Below are 16,544 nucleotides of genomic sequence, written 5' to 3' on the forward strand. Positions count from 1 at the left end.
ACGAAAGCTCCTGCTCCAATACGTCTGTTAGTCTATAAGGGGCCACAGGACTCTTTGCTGCTGTTATTACTACAACTCTCTAAGCCAACCCCTCATGAGCGCAGCAGGGACTAGCGTGACCGGATGTCCCAATTTTGGGGCCTTTTTCTTATATAGGCTCCTGTTACCCCCACTCCCTGTCCAGATTTTTCACATTTGCTGTCTGGTCACCCTAGCAGGGGCTGCACACAGGGCTGCATTAACCCTTCAGGTGCTGAGGTTTCCCTCTCTCCATTCCCAGTGCCTGTGATCAGGAAACAGACATCAGGGCTCCCAGGTGCTGCACAGACCATGACTGAGATCGGACCCCATATTGCGCTAGGTGCTGTACAATCCCTGGCCAACACTGGGACACCCAGAGGGTTCTTCTCAATTTCCCTGACCCTCTGCTGCCCAACTGCTTCTGACTCCATCTGGATCACCCCCCCCCCCGCAAAAACCCACCTTGTCAAACAGTCCTTCTTTCCCTGCCCCCTAATTCTGCTTTCACACCCTGGGCCCATCTCCTCTCTTTGTGCCTCCGCCTCCGGGTGAGCAGAGAGGGAGGAAACTTCAGCCCCAACAAGCGCTGCAGCCCACCCAGGGGGGTGTTTGCAGATACAGGAAGGGAGCAGCTGGGAGCGGTGGGTGCTGGGAAGTAGGAAGCAGGAGAACAAATCCCAGAGACCCAACATGGGGCAGCTCCTGGGGCAGGGCAGCTCCTGGGGCGGGGATCTGGCACAGCCCAGGGCGGGGCAGCTCCTGGGGCGGGGCTCTGGCACAGGCCAGGGGCGGGGCAGCTCCTGGGGGCGGGGCTCTGGCACAGCCCAGGGGCGGGGCAGCTCCTGGGGGCGGGGCTCTGGCACAGCCTGGGGGCGGGGCAGCTCCGGGGGGCGGGCTCTGGCACAGGCCACGGGCGGGGCAGCTCCTGGGGGCGGGGCTCTGGCACAGGCCAGGGGCGGGGCAGCTCCTGGGGGCAGGGCTCTGGGCGTAGCTGCGATCAGCTGTTTGCTGGGCAGGCTCTGCGCCGCTGCTCCCCCCCCCGCTCCTGGGGGGCTGAATGAGCCCCCCCAAACAGCCCCAGGGGTTGGTGGGGTAGGGCGGGGCCAGCAGCAGCAGAGCCCCCCCGGTCCCCTGGGGCAGCCCCGCCCGCTCGGGCTGGGGGCTCTGCTAGGGCCCCCGCGTGAATCGCTGCTCCCTGCCCGCCAGGCTCGGCTCCGTCCACAGCAGCGGCGGGTGCCCCGGGGAGCCCAGCTGGGCTGGGGCTGGGGCAGGGGTAGGTTGGGGGGAGGAGAAGCTCCGGACTGGGCTGGAGCCACGCTGGGGGGCGGGGAGGAGAAGCCCTGGGCCCTGCAGGAGCTGCATTGGGGGGGGATGGAGGGGGTGAGGAGCCACCCTGGGGCAGGGAGGAGAAGCCCGGACCCTGGCAGAAGATGTGGGGCTGAAGTCCCCGGCTCGGGAGCCCCAGCCACCTTAGTGGCAGAAGTTGCAGGGCTGAAGCCCTGACCCCCCTCTGTGTGGACCTGGCCTGAGCCCCTCTCGCTCCCATTCCCCCTGTGGAGCTGGCTCCCACTCTCTGGCTGTGGAGAAATTTAGCCCAAATCTCCCCATGTTGGTATCTCCATTTCCCCCCATCACCCAGCCATGGATGGATTTAGCCCAGGAGGCAGGGTCAGTGTTGGACCCATTGGGCAGGTGGGATCTAGGGCACAACAAGGTCAAGTGAGTTTCCCAAGGCTAAGCAGGGAGTCTGTGGCAGAGCAGAGACTCAAACCCAGAACACCTGAGCCTGAGTCCTGTGCCTTAACCACTAGGCAACCTTCCCCCCGAAGGAGAGGGAACCTCCTCCGCCACTTTGTGTGTGGGTGGGAGCAGCCACTAGACAGAGCTGTCAGGAGGTGGGGAGGGGGGTTGGATAGTGGGGGGGATGATTAGCTGGTGGGAGGGTCTCTGGAGGGGGCGGTCAGGGGACAAGGAGCAGGGGTTGGATGGGTTGAGGGTTTGGGGGTGCCTGGGGGTGGAGCGGGGTCGGGGCAGGCAGGGAGCAGAGGGAGTTGGATGGGTCGGGAGTTCTGGGGTCCTGTCAGGGGCGGGAGCGGTTGGATGGGGCGTGGGAGTCCTGGGAGTCTGTCTGGGGTGGGGGTGTGGATAAGGGACAGGGGACGGGTAGGGTCCTAGGGAGGCAGTTACAGTGGGGGTCTCAGGAGGGCAGTCAGAGGACAAGGAGCAGGGAGGTTGGGGGTCCTGAGGGGGCAGCCAGGGGGCAGGAAGTGGGAGGCAGTGGATGGGGTGGGGCTAGGGCGGGGCTCCCTGGGTGCACACCCTAATGAAATGTGCTGCACACGCCTATGGTCACGGGGGTGAGCCACTCGCATCCTTTTCCTGTTTGTGCCGTTTCTTTCCGTCTCAAAACCTGAGAACAATTCTCTCTAGTTCTTCCCTTCTCTCTCCTCCCACATGTGGCTAGAAAATCCAAGGAGATTCCCTCGTTTTCCCTAAAATTATTGACTCTCTAGTTTCTTATTTTCCCTATTTTCTCTGTAATTCTTAAATTCTCCTCAGCTTTGGGATGTGAACCCAGCCCGTTTATCTGCAGCAATTTGTCCTTGGGTAGGTGGAATTTGCTGTCCTGTGTCACTCCCCAAGCGTGGGTGGGGGTTAGTAGGTGCTGGCTCGGGGAGCCCGCAGACGTGGCTGCCTCTGGGAGGGAGATGGGGGGGCCGATCTCTGCCAGCGACAGGACATGGCCGCACAGTAGGGGAAGGGAGGAGCCAGTGTCCCTATGGAGCCTGCCCAGCCCCTTTGGTTCTGCTCCTTTCCAGCATTTTCTTCAGAGACTTTATACTGGGGAGGCTGAAAAATCTCCCTGTGGGCTAAGCCTAGCAGGAGGGGCCAGGTCTCCCCGGCAATAAAGAGCTGGAGCATGTTCCCAGCATGGCAGAGCCTAGGCTGTGTCTCTGCAGGGAAAGATCCTGGGGGAATCGTGATGTGACATGAACTAAAGCCTGTTCTGAAACCTCCACAACTGCCCTTCTCGCCCTGCCAGGCTGCAGAATGTCGTCCATGTTTCGCTCCAGCTCATCCCATCCTCCCATGGGACAGGGAAGGGAAATGGCTGCAGAGGATCCCGTCCAGGTAGGGGTTATTGGGGAGTTGCTGGTGGGTTCCTGCTGGAGGGAGAGGGACACCAAATGCACCGGAGGAGGGAGGCTTGGGCAGTCTGGTTTGGGGGTTGGAGTTTGCCAAAAAATTCCCAGGGTGGAGAATGGGAGGAGGCCAGGGTGTAGCAAACCTGTTGGGACTTGTTCAATATGCAGCTTCCATTCTAGGAACAGACCCAAGTAGCTCTTGTGTCATACAGGGGGCCTGTGATATGCAGGGGGTCAGATTAGATGCTCTAATGGTCTCTTCTGGCCATAAAGTCGACTCATTTCTGAAAAACCGAGTGTAGCATTGGGAGCAGTGTCTGATGTTTCCCTTTCTAGCCGGCTTGCTGCCTAGAACGAACGCTCCTTGAGTGGGGTGATCCACAGGGAGTAGCTCAAACCTCCAAAGTGCCTGGCCAGGGGCAGGACATTGGCACAGCAAGGGAGGGGTGCGGCAGTGACATCACAAAGGCTTTTTGCAGGACCTCAGCCTATTGGTCCAAGGTGGTGGGGAGGTGGTGACCTCACAGAGAGATGCTGACATCAGCCAGGCAGGACAGGGGCGAGAGGCCAGGGAAACCTCAGAGACCCCTGTGGCTTTGCTTCAGCAAGTCTCCTTCTCCAGGTCTCTCTCTGAGGACTGAGAGAGTATTCGGGTTCACGGACGTGAGCGCCAGGAGGAACCTCTTTCGAGTTTTCTCCTTCCCGTTCAGTGATTTTACTAGAAAACAGCCGTCCCTGTTTAGAAGGTAAGAGCCTCCTGGAGCTTTGAAACCTGTTCGGTCTGATCCAGCTGGTGAGAGTTGTATTCTAGGCATGGAAAACACGAGCTTAAGGAGGCAGAATTTTATTCCGCACCTGGGATTTTGCCCCTTAGAATCACTGGGGACATTGGGGTTTGTCCTTTTTGTTTCCCCTTTTCCTCCCTCCCTCCCTCCTTTCTCTTTGTGTCTTGCTTCTTTTGTCCTTTTTCCTTTTCTCCTCCCAACACCAGGAGGTAGGGGTGTGTGTGTGTGTGTTGCGGGGGAGTGCTCTGCAGCTCCCACTGTGGGAGGTCCACCCAAAAATGTGGGGCTGAAATAGTGCTCGGGCAGTGATCCCCACCAGTGACCTGGGCCATCCTTTGGGCTCTCTGGTGAGAACCCTCAGCCTCCCGTCCTTAGTCTCTACCCTGATTGGCTGAGCAGGGGGTTATTGACAGGGAGGAGACTCAGGTCCTTGTTGTTCTCTTTTAAGACCAAGGAAATAAGTCAGAACCAGTTCTATGTTTGATAAATTTTGCTGCTTCTCTACATTAATGGTCTCTGAGCAGTTCATGATTCTCTCAAATGTTGCAGTTCTCAAATACTTGCTGAATAATTCGTGTGCACTGTTGTTGGTCTGGAGCTCATCTGTGAGCACGTTATTCAGGTCATTCAGTGTATGAAATTCAAGATCTGATGGTTAGATTGAAAATCAGGGCTTTTGGGTCCTATTCCCAACTCTGCCCCTGACTGGCTGTGTGACCTAAGAGAAGTCAATTCTCCTTTCTCAGCCTGAACTTCTCTCTCTTTCGCGTAGGGATAATAATGATCCGCTCCTACCTAGCTCAACCCACTCACTCTTCCCCAGCACACACACTGTCTCTCCCCAGAACACAAACAGTCTCTACCCCGCCACACACCGCAGTTGAAAAGCAGCTGGCAATCTAGTAAGATGCCCGTGGAACGGTGGGATAGAGAAACCTGCATCATGTGATGCTGTACCAGTCCATGAGGCACTGCAAACCCTTCCCAAAACACCCTGCAGCCAGTTGCACAGTGGGATAGTTGCCCACAGTGCACTGCTCTCTGTTGCCATCCACGAACTGCTAGCATGGATGTGCTCTGGTGACACAAGGGGCATAGGGAGGACATTCAATAGCTGTTTTAACTAAACACTTTAACTAAAGCAGCAATGCCGGGGGGTTGGTGGCTTCTTTGTTTCCTCACCCTGGAGTAAACTCAGCTTTTTATTCCATTCTTGATGCTTCATGGAATAACAACAGACGACCGAAGAAAGACGTGGACAGGGTGGGTCTCGGGAGGGGCAGAGAGTTTCGAGCGGTGGGCAGAGCAGGTCTCGGAGGTGGGGGCAGTGAGCAGGGCAGGTCTCAGGGGAGAGGCACAGAGGTGTGGGTGGTGGGCAGGGTGGGTTGCAGGGATGGGTCAGAGTGGTGGCGGCTGGTGGGCAGACCTTGTGGTAGCGGGTGGAGAGGCACGAGCAGGAGGCAGGAAGGCCTTGGGGGAGGAGAGGAGCGAGCGAGAGGTGGATCAGCCGTCCTCAGCCAAAGAGGAAGAGCGAGGGTGGGAAGTGGCCAAACAGGAGCAAGGGGGGAGCACAGGTGGGGCCTCAGAGAGAGGAGAAGGGGGGGCAGTGCCATGGTCTGGGAACCAATGGGCCCCCCAATTCCAGGGAGCTTCCAGCGCTCACACCCAGCCTCCCCAAATGCAAGAGACATGGGCCACCTATTCTCTTCATCTTCACTAATCAAGCCCCTCCCCAAGCTATGTTGATGGGAGAAACCCTCCTGTTGGCACAGCGCTATCTGCACCGGGGTTAGGCTGATATAACTGCATTGCTTAGGGAAGTACATTTTTTACACCCCTGAGTAATGTAGTTACACCGATCTAATTTTGTAGTGTAGACCTGTCCAAAGAACCTTGGGAGTAAAACTTCACCTGCTCCTCTGCTTTACTGAATCCAAACACCAGCAAAGCTTGTCAGGCCCAGATGGAGGTTGGCAGAGAGTCAGGTGTGTGCAGACATGATCCCTTCAGCAGCTGAAGACACCATGGCTTAGCTGGCTAAAACCATTGTTTTGTATGCAGGAGATCCTGGGTTCAAGTTCCAGTGGTAGCTTACTGAGTTGCTTTTGGGGCACCTGGAATTGGCTACTGTCAGAAGACAAGATTCAGAGCTAGATGGACCTTCGGTCTAGCCTAGTGTGGTTTTTCTTATGGTTTAAATTACACTCACAGGCACTGAGGATAGAGTTACTGAAAGTTTGGGAGTTAGGAGCTGATAGGTCAGTGGTCCAGTCCCCTCTCAGACGACCCCGTCCCTCTGGGACAGGGCAGGTCTGAGCTCTCACACCAAATGCTCATTGTGGCTGCCAGAATCTGTGGGCAGCTCGTTTAGTTTATGCCGAGGGTTGAGTCCTGTTTTGTGCACTGTGTCTGGGAATGAAAATCCTAAACCACCCTTTGAAATAACAAAAGCAGCAGGACGTGTTTCTGTCCCTGCCCCAGAGCAGACAGACCAATGGAGAAATGCCATGAGTCCAGGGTAATACTCCCCTGCGGTTTTACCATTTCCACTTGCTAAACTCCCTCCCAACCTTCTGGGCTCCTGGAGCAGGGGACTGAGCCTGAGCCGAGACACGGACACTGCAACTTTACAGCCCAAGACGCATGACCCTGATTAATGTGACACGGGCCAGTCGTGGGTGTTTCATTGCACTGGAGACGTAGCCTAATGTTATGTCTGCACTGCGATTAACACACCCAGGGCACCTGTCGCAAAGCCCGGGTCAGCTGACTCAGGGTTATGGGGCTTGGGCTGCAAGACTATAAAATTACAGTGCAGACAGATGGGCTTGAGCCCAACCTCTGAGACCCCATGAGGGGTGAGGGTTTCCGAACCCAGGCTTCAGTGTGAACACAAATATCTGCCCCACAGTTTTTAGCCTCTCAGCTTTAGCTTCATGAGCCCACGTCAGATGGTCCAGGCCAGCCATGCTGCCATCTTTATCCCAGGAGAGATGGACTCTAAGGGTCCGTCTCCATTGCAATGTCAGCCCAGGGGTGGCACGCTGTGCTCAAAGCAGCACCCTGGAAGCCCCATATTCACCAGTCTCATATAATGATGATACGGTTTGTACAAAGTCTGCCTGGTGAGGTATCATTTCAAAAGTCTTGGTCTGTTGAACATTAATATTGTGTTGGATTGTGTGTGCAGCATTGGCTGGGAAGTTTTGCTCTGTGTGTGTGACTGAGATGAGGTTGGGAAATGCCCACCACCAGCCTTTCAGGTGTGACAAGGGAGGAGCCAGACCGCTGCTGGGATCCACACTGCCAAGGACTATCCCAGGAACCGTGTACAATGCAGACTTCTCCGAGATAGCACAGCGACAATGGACACTGCTTGACTCACATCCTAGCAAAGGTACTTCCTAGCCAGGTGGAAGAAACTATGAAAGGGGGGGTAGAGACATTATGAGTTGGCCTCTCTCCCCCACAACTCAACAGCTGGAAACACACCTGGATGACAAAACTGATTCAGAAATCAGAAGAGAATAATAATAGTACATTCAAACCAAAGTCCCCAAACACACTAGTAGTGGTTTTTCAGCAGAAAATTTTCAGTTTGGGGAATTTTGTTTTCTCAGTCAGACTTTGCAAAGGGAAGCAGAGAGAAAATGGTTGAGTTGTCTCCTTCAGAACAGCTTGGCCTAGACACTAGTTCTGGTTCACTGTTGTGGCCTTGCTCAGGTTGGAGGTATTTTAATTATTTGGGGAGGTCCCAGGGTGTTTGGGGGAGATTATGAGGCTGTTCCCTTTTGAGATAAAAACTAAGAAATGCAGGACTAGAGAATTTTTTTAGAAATCTGGGATTTAGACATTTTATTTGAAGCAAGGGGGGGAGGCAGCTGATATTCTGAGAAGGTTTTTGTTTGATCTGTCATTGTACCAAGGGGGGAAGATGGTTGTCTGTAAAGGAGAGTGAAGACTAAATGTATCCGATGAGGATGGGATTTGAACCCATGCATGCAAAACACAATGGATTAGGAGTCCATCACCTTAACCACTCAGCTACCTCATCTGAGCAGCTATGAGAGGGACAGGAGGAGAAATCTAAGGCCAGCAGAGATAGGGCCACTAAGGAGTTTTTAAATACTAAGCATAAGCAGGGGCTGAATGAGCTCCCCCCTCACATCTAGTGAGGCGCTGGGGGAAGACTTCAGGAACAGGCCGTGTTTGCATAGACACCCCTACTCTGCCTAGCTATGCAGCATGATGAGGCCGCTTCCCGAAAATGACCAGTTGTGGATGGTTGCAAATCACTTTAGCATTGAGTGGAATGAAATGTTATTCTCCTTCCTGTACGAGTGAAGGGCAGCAGAACGTACCTAGGCCGTCCTGACGGAGGGTTGGGTGGGGGAGGAATCACTTTCATTGGACTGCAGAGAAGTGATTGAGGACGTCACCCTAACCCAGTGGTCCCCAAACATTTCACACTGCGCCCTCGTATCCATGGCTGTGGCCCCTCGGAAGCCGTGGTCGAGAACCGGGGCTGGGAGTGGGGCCGTTGCTTGCTGGGGAGCGGGGTGCGGACAGGGTTATGGGGGTCGCGGCCGGGCGGGGAGCCTGGGGCCCGGCGGTGGGTGGGGTTGGGGAAGAGCTGGGACAGAGTGGGGCTGAGTGGGGCTCCCTCCCTGCCCTCCATGGGGGCTGGCTCAGGCCCTGAGGTGCCCCCATGAAAGTTCCTCTGTGTCCCCCTAGGAGTCACACCCACATTTTAGGGACCACTGACCCCTACTCGCTAAGCAGGGGCGAGTGATGCCAAAGCCCAGGGAAAGGGAGAACAAGTGCGGGGGCCCCAGCACCGGAACCATGACCCCCCCACTTCTGTCTGTGGCTCCGCCCCCTTCCACCCACGGCCCCACCCACTGTCACCTCTGTTCCACCCCTTCCCCCACTGGCCCCACCCTGTCAATCCTTTACCCCGGCCCCGCTGCGGCCCTGAGACCAGAGAAGCTCTATGCCCCTGCTGCAGCCCCCGGGCCGTAGCAGGGAGTGGGAGCTCCTCCAGCCCTGGGGCCGACGTGGGGGAGATTTTCCCAGGGGGGCCCAATTTGGCCTGGGCCCCTAGTCATGGGCCCCACTGCCCCCTTGGCAACGCAAGGTTTGGGGAGGCTGAGCCCCCCCGAGCCTCCATTACGAGCCGCCCAGGCTACCTCTGCTCAGTGGGTGGCCAGTCTCCCTGTGTCTCTGCTGTTCGTGCTGGGGAGCCCGGACGGCCTTAGGGGTGGGGCCCCCGGCAGCCGCCCAGGGCTCCAGGGGGTCAAAGGGCACCGTGTGGCCGTGCAAAGGTGCTCACTGCTCTCCCCTGCCCCAGTGCTCCTCCGTGGCCCCACAGAGGCTGGGGGGAGCGAGGAGCAACACTATGTGCCCCATGCGTCCTGGTCACTTTCCCCACCTGGGCTGGGCTGTGAGGGGAGCATCAGAATGTTGGTGTCACTAAGCCTGAGTAAACCAAAGTTGTGACTTTGGGCCTGAAGTGAACCAAAGTTCTTCCATGCTGTGAACTTTAACCAGCCTAAGATGCTAAGAGACAGCAAGCAAAATGTGTAACTGTCAGCTGTCTCAGCTTGCAGATGCAGGAGCGGCGGGGAGGAGGGGGAGAGGGGGAAGAAAAGTCTACATGCGTCTGTGCTGTGAAGGCCAGAGATAAGCATGTGAATGGGAACTTTTCTAACACGCTGAGATGTAATGTTTAAAGTAACTGCTGTTGGGAAGGGAGGGGTGAGGGGGAAAACCGAACAAAAGGCTTACACAAACAAGTGGGGTATAAATGCTGGGACCCCGCCTGCGGGCGGGTGTGCAGGATTTGAGAATGCTTTTTCTCCCTGGCACCTTATTTGGGCTGAAATAAACCTGGTTTTGCTTCTCCACCCTGGTGTGATAATTAGTGCGACGCACACCGGGCAACGGACCCTGCTGTTGCTCCGCCTCGGGCTCTTTGAGCCGGCAACAGTTTTGGCGTCCCTGGGTGGGCTCGAGGCAAAATTGTGCCTTGCCCGGACTCCTCCAATGGCCAGTGGACGATGGTCACAGCCGACGCCCAGCGCGCACCGGTGCCTTTACCGGGGGCCTCAGCAGAGACGCGTCAGGCCGACCTTGGAGGGCACAACGGTGCAACGCACTCAGATAGTGGAGAAGCAGTTGCGGGCGACGGTGAGGAACCGATCCTGTGAATAAGGTAGGAACAGTCCAGTGGTATGGACTTTTGCCTGAGGCTGGGAACGCCCAGCCGTTGTAATTCCCACTAGACAAGAGAGTGTCCTATAGTGGGTCAAGGGCAAGCCCGTGGTATGGGGCAGGGACAGAGTATAGGCAGGGCACGGTGTACACCCTTAGAATGCATTCTGACGAATTGGAAAGTGTTTGAATCAGATCCATTGACTAAAAGTAAACTGAAAAGATTTTATACAGTAGACTGGCCTCAGTATCAGTTAGAGAGCCAGGAAAGGTGGCCACCAGAAGGATCACTTAATTACAACACGATCCTTCAATTACTTTTGTTTTGTCAGCGAATGGGTAGCTTCTGAAGCTGTTTGTATGTAGAGCTCTTGTAAAAAATCCCCCATCATATGCCCCAGAGCTGCACTGGGAGGAGAACTGTCCGTGGGAATGTCTGTCTCTGTTGGGCTCATGCCATCTGAACTTATTGACTGTGCAGCAAGATAAGATGCATCGTGGTAATAGGAAACAATGGCCTTGCTGTGTGTGTGTGTGTGTGTGTGTATACCAGTGTGAGTGTCCGTTACTGGAAGACGCCCAGAATACCCTGTGAAGCGAATGCTCATGATCAGGAATATTCTAACGCAAGCCCGGTAACTAGTGGATCTTTAGGAGATCCGACCCACGGTGGGCTGACTCGGCCTGGCATCGTCCGCAAAGAAGCTGCCTGGGTCTAGGAATGTGTGAACCCATATTCCCTCCCCTTCCTTTCCGTGTGGGCTACTGACAGTCTGATCATCTCACTGGATGCAATCAGAGTAAGCGGCGCCGTGTCTCCCAGAGACTAGCTGACGCTCTTTGCTGAAGGGAGGTGTAGGAGAGTCATGGTCATCCCCATTAGTCTCTCCTGTGTGAGTGTCCTGTAGGAGAGATCCTTAGTTTATGAGCCGCTAGCGCGGACAGGGCACCCTCTCTGTGTGTGTAAGTGGAAAATGGGGGAGGGACAGTCTAAACATTCCACCTCACCCCCTAAGGGTACCCCAGCATAGTACATGTACGTACATTATGGTCCTAAAACCTGCAGGTATTTAGAGAATTGGAATCTTCACATGTGAAAATCCATCTAAACAGTGCCCATTAGAAGGTATCTTCAATCTAGATAAGATCATATATCTCAGAGGAGCTTTTAATCACCAAAGAAAAGCCTCTGACACAGTGTGAGCAATTTGTCTAGGAATGGGTTAATTTGAAATTCAGCTTGTCCCAGAGATGAAAAGTTGCTTTGTGTTCAAGGTCAAGTACCAGCACAGACTATGCTAAGTGCAAAGAAAAACTGCTTTCAGCCCCAGCTGGTTGTGGAAAAATAGAGACAGAGGCAAACCAAAGGCAATACAAGTTACAGAACTGAGATTGCATTTGCAAAGCTTAACGGTTCAGTGAGATCCAACAGTTTTTGCAACCCCGAAGCCGGACAGGCAGCTGACCTGAACTGGAATCTCTGAAAGAGACGCCGCAGGAGAGTCCAGGGTGTAAAAGAACAGCCCTCCCAAGAGCGGAAGCATGTTGGAAATTCTGGACAAGCTGTATACAGGATAATCTCCCGTCCACCTATTCCCCTTCTCTGAACATTATACACAGACGTGGCCAGTCTAGACATGTGTGAGTATTAAAGTGGCTTAAGGCTTGGGGCATTCATATTTTTCCTGAGTGATGTGGGAGTGTTCCCAACACTCTCCATTGTTGTTTTATTATTTTTAATGAAGCTTTAAAATTTGGTTATATGGTGTGCTTTCTCTATCCACCCCCCCCCCCACCGTCCTGCAGTGTCAGTTTGATCACCTGACATGAGGGATAAATTGGTAACAGAAATTTGTCACAGTTTGGTGAGCAATTGAGAATGGGGGAGCCTGCAGAATTTACACCATCTATCTGTTTTATCTTTGTCATTTTATGTTTGCTTTGTTTGGTATGGTTGGTGTTGTATGATAAGGATTGTATGGTTAAAGGTGAGCCCTAATAGAATAAGGAAACACTATTTGGTTTTGGTGCACTATCTGGTTCTGGTTCTGTTCTGTTTAACTGGTTACTGTTGTTTTTCTGCTCTGTTCATTTGGGCGTTAGGTGTGTGGGCGGAACTGAACTTCTCGTTCGTAATTCCTCAGGGTGGAAGCCATGTGTGCGATGAAGCTCTGAGGTTGTATTGAGATAATTCTGTCCCGCCCCCTGTAACGGACAATGTAATAGAAGTAGGAAAAATCTGGCTTAGACTGTAATTTTCTCTGCTCTCTGTGTAATTTTCTTTTCTGTTTAAGTGTCAGCAGAGAAATGGGTGGGTCTCTGGGTAGACCCCCTAAAGGGGTTTGGATTGTGTGTTAAGTAAATGGCCTTTACACAATGGCCATGTATTTTTGCCCAGGTGGCAAGCCTTACTAGGGAGGACTTGAGTAGTTTTGGGAGTAAAAATGTTTTAGGGAAAAGACCAGAAGGGTGGGGGCTAGTTGAGAAGCCCACCCTCCTAGCTAAACTGGTAGTGGAACAAGTTTGTGCCCAGGATAGGGACGATTCAGCGAGAAAAGCAGGATCGGGCCCAGGCGGGCAGGCAACAGACAGAAAGATTGGAGAACAGGTTGGAAACTTTTGAGGGTGTAGTGGAAAGGAGTGAGTATAAGCATGGAAATTTCAAATACTCAGGAGGATATTTGAAATGATTATTTGAATTGGTAAGTGGCTGTTGAAAGGCAAGCAAGTAATTTAAGGGAAAAGCAAGTGATTTTTAAGGGAAAGTGAAACGTTAACTCTGTAGTTGCTGGAGGAACAGCAGTTGAACTTTGTAAAAATGCTAAAGATAAAAGTTTTTGGTATCTTTGAAATGTTTGTAAATAAATTCAGGCAAAGAAAATATGGGGTAATTCTCCTGTTTTGCCTAAAATCAACAAGAGTATTTGTATATTTTAAGTAACGATTGACTGCCCAGAAGGGATAGACCTCTGTTTTTGTCTTTCAGATAATCAAAGAAAACTAATGCCAGCTGAACAGCATTCAACATATCATGCATTTACTGACAGAGTAACAATTATGTTTTGTGTTCTATGTTCTGTCTTGTGGTGTTTGTCTTGTGGCCAGAATTGATGTGTTTAATATTTTTATGGGATGGTCTGATTTAAAATCAAGTGGCAGTGTTAAATTGAAATGCAGATACTTGTTTTGTTCCACTTAGAATACAAAGTGTTTGATATATCAGGAAAATGTGATATACTAAAGTCTAATACATTTTCCTAAGTAAGAGAAAGAAACTTCATTGGCCAATTTTTTTAATTGAAAATTGTTATTAAAATTTGCATACTAACAGTCTTTAAAAGCAAGGACATGAAAGTTAACCCACTCCCCGTATTGTACATGGGATCCTTCTGGCTACCTCAGATTTCTAGCCAGAGGGCTGGGGATGGTGGAAAGCTATTGGACTAGAGGTTGTATTGAATGAACTCATCAAAGTGGGTGTGCTTGTCCTGGCTTGTTGTTCTAAAGCTCTGTAATAAGGTTATTTTAGTGAAAGGGTATATGTGGCATACATTAAATAAGACTAATGTACTGTGTATGTGTTCATTGTTAACAAAAGGTGTATAAGTAAAAGTTTCCTTTATAGGTTAAAGGAGCAAAAAAAATGGGAAAAGGAAAAAGAATGAGTTAACTGAGAAAAAAAAGAATAGCTAACATGCTAAAAATAAACTGGCCAAGATTTGTGCTGAGACAAACTTAAAGTGGCCAGATGCCCTTCCTTTGGCACTGATAAGTATAAGAGCCATTACTTGGCTAAAAACCAGAAAAAGGGGGGGACTTAAATTTGCCCATGCAGCTATAAAATTTGTAAAATCTGCAAAGACACTAATGCAATGTGTTAGGTTTCTTTTCTCACAGGTAAAGAAGAAACAACCCTGTGGTATTAATTGGATTTTGGGATTTAATCTACAGGCTGCGCCCTGTGTTTTGGATAAATCCTTCAGTATGTATTGCCCTCCCTAATTGGATTTTAAATGACATTGCCCTTATCAGGTTTTCAAATCACTTCTACATACCCAGATTGCTCACAAGGGGCTGCCATTAGATTAGCACAACAGAGGGCCTGGGTTATTTCCTCTGGAAAGAAAGAGAATTGAGCAGATCCCTGTGGGCTAGGGCCAATATCTTAAAAGCCAAGAACATGATAAGAAATTGGGCCAACTAGAAAAGGCTACTAGCCTTATTCTTGAAACTCAGCTATCTTAAGTACAGGCTGGAGTTGGTGAGTTACATGTCATTTCCACCCTTAGTTCTATGACCCAGAAGTTACTGACAGAGATGGTATTGCATATCACTGAGGCTGGGAAGGCATTGCAGTGGGATCTAGTATGTTTAGAAATTCAGAATTTCCTGAATGACCAGCTGATGGCCATTCCGAGTGATCTTGAGCACAAAACATGGCCCACTGCCCTTACAGACGCATCAGGAGTACCATCTGATCTGTGGTCATGGAGACATACTTGGACACTTTCTGGATGGAAGTGTGGACATTCACAGTGCTCCTTCCAAGCATATGGACCGGTTAGGGTGGGTGTGGGCTCCCACATACCGAATCCTGCTGGGTCCATGGGGAGGATGCATGTGGGACTAAATTATTCACCAAGACATCTGGGAAATTAAACCACTTGGTATACCTACCTGATTTATAGTCAGTGTCCCAATCCCTTAGTTGTTAAATGAACATTCCACTCTTTTGTCCATGCATTTATTCCTGGGTTGGGGGTGACTAAGCTCAAAAGAGCAGTTGTACATATATCTGCAAAGCTTCATTGCTTTTTGTCTTTAAAGTTTGAGAAAACTCGCCAAAAGTTGGTTGAGTATTCTCAAAGGGGGGAATTGTTGGTGTCACTAGGCCTGAGTAAACCAAAGTTGTGACTTTGGGCCTGAAGTGAACCAAAGTTCTTACATGCTGTGAACTTTAACCAGCCTAAGATGCTAAGAGACAGCAAGCAAAATGTGTAACTGTCAGCTGTCTCAGCTTGCAGATGCAGGAGCGGCGGGGAGGAGGGGGAGAGGGGGAAGAAAAGCCTACATGCGTCTGTGCTGTGAAGGCCAGAGATAAGCATGCGAATCGGAACTTTTCTAACATGCTGAAATGTAACGTTTAAAGTAACTGCTGTTGGGAAGGGAGGGGTGAGGGGGAAAACCGAACAAAAGGCTTACACAAACAAGGGGGGTATAAATGCTGGGACCCCGCCTGCGCGCGGGTGTGCAGGATTTGAGAATGCTTTTTCTCCCTGGCACCTTATTTGGGCTCAAATAAACCTGGTTTTGCTTCTCCACCCTGGTGTGTTAATTAGTGCGACGCACACCGGGCAACGAACCTGCTGTTGCTCCGCCTCAGGCTCTTTGAGCCGGCAACAAGAAGCTGCTGCTCTCTGCCCTCCCCTGACGCAGCCCGGCTGAGGAAAGTGACCTGGATGCAGGGAGCTCGGATGATGTCCCTTCTCGCCCCCCTGCCCCTGCCAGGGAAGGCTGCTGTGGGGTGTCTCCATGGCTGCACTTTCAGTGATGCAGGTTTCTCGATCCCATTGTTCCAGGGGCATCCTACTAGATAAAATTGAGCAAGAAATGCTTCCCAGTGGTTTTTAGGACTGGAATTGCTATTTTCAACAGCCATTGCCATTTTTTTTCTAGTTTTGTTTGTTTAAAAGGAAGACAGTGATATTGCACTGGCAAATTCCCCATAGAAACAAAGAATAATAAAGGCACCTCAACTTTTCCTCATGTATGGAGGACAGTCTTATAATATGCATCCAGATCTCCTCCAATCACACAAGCTGAAAATTGTTCCACTTTACTGCAGCTCTGTAACCATGCGGGAACCAGTCTGTGTTCTGTGCACATCAAAAATTCCTGCTGAATGACCTGCCCTGGGAGCAAGTTACCAGTGACCCAGGGCTGGGGCAGAAGGAGGGTGCAGATGGTGGGGGGGAGCCCAGAGCTGGGGCGGCAGGGGGGTGCGGGTGGTGGGGGGCAGAGCCCAGGGCTCGGGCAGCAAGAGTTATGGGAGGAGCCCAGGGCTGGGGTGGGGGTAGCCAAATTTTTTTTCCTTGGGGCGGCAAAAAACCTAGAGCCGGCCCTGCCTCCACGCACTGTGAGGTAGGTAGGAGTGGATCATTATTATCCCTATTCCAAAGAGGGAGAAGCTAAGGCTGAGAAAGGAGAATTGACTTGTCTGAGGTCACACAGCCAGTCAGTGGCAGAGTTGGGAATAGGACCCAAGAGCCCTGATTTTCAAACTAACCATCAGATCTTGAATTTCAGACATTGAATGACCAGAATAAAGTGCTCTCAGATGAGCTCCAGACCAACAACAGTGCACAGGAATTATTCAGCA

At 51.8% G+C, this 16,544-nt stretch overlaps 1 non-coding gene across 1 annotated transcript; it reads right to left on the reverse strand.

Annotated features, from left to right (window-relative positions):
- Positions 1–7,924: 7,924 nt before the first annotated feature.
- Positions 7,925–8,006, reverse strand: TRNAR-CCU. Its single transcript has one exon. It is a non-coding gene; the product is annotated as a tRNA-Arg (tRNA).
- Positions 8,007–16,544: the final 8,538 nt, after the last annotated feature.

This window comes from Mauremys reevesii, linkage group 14 (genome assembly GCF_016161935.1).
Source record: "Mauremys reevesii isolate NIE-2019 linkage group 14, ASM1616193v1, whole genome shotgun sequence".
Taxonomy (NCBI): domain Eukaryota; kingdom Metazoa; phylum Chordata; order Testudines; family Geoemydidae; genus Mauremys; species Mauremys reevesii.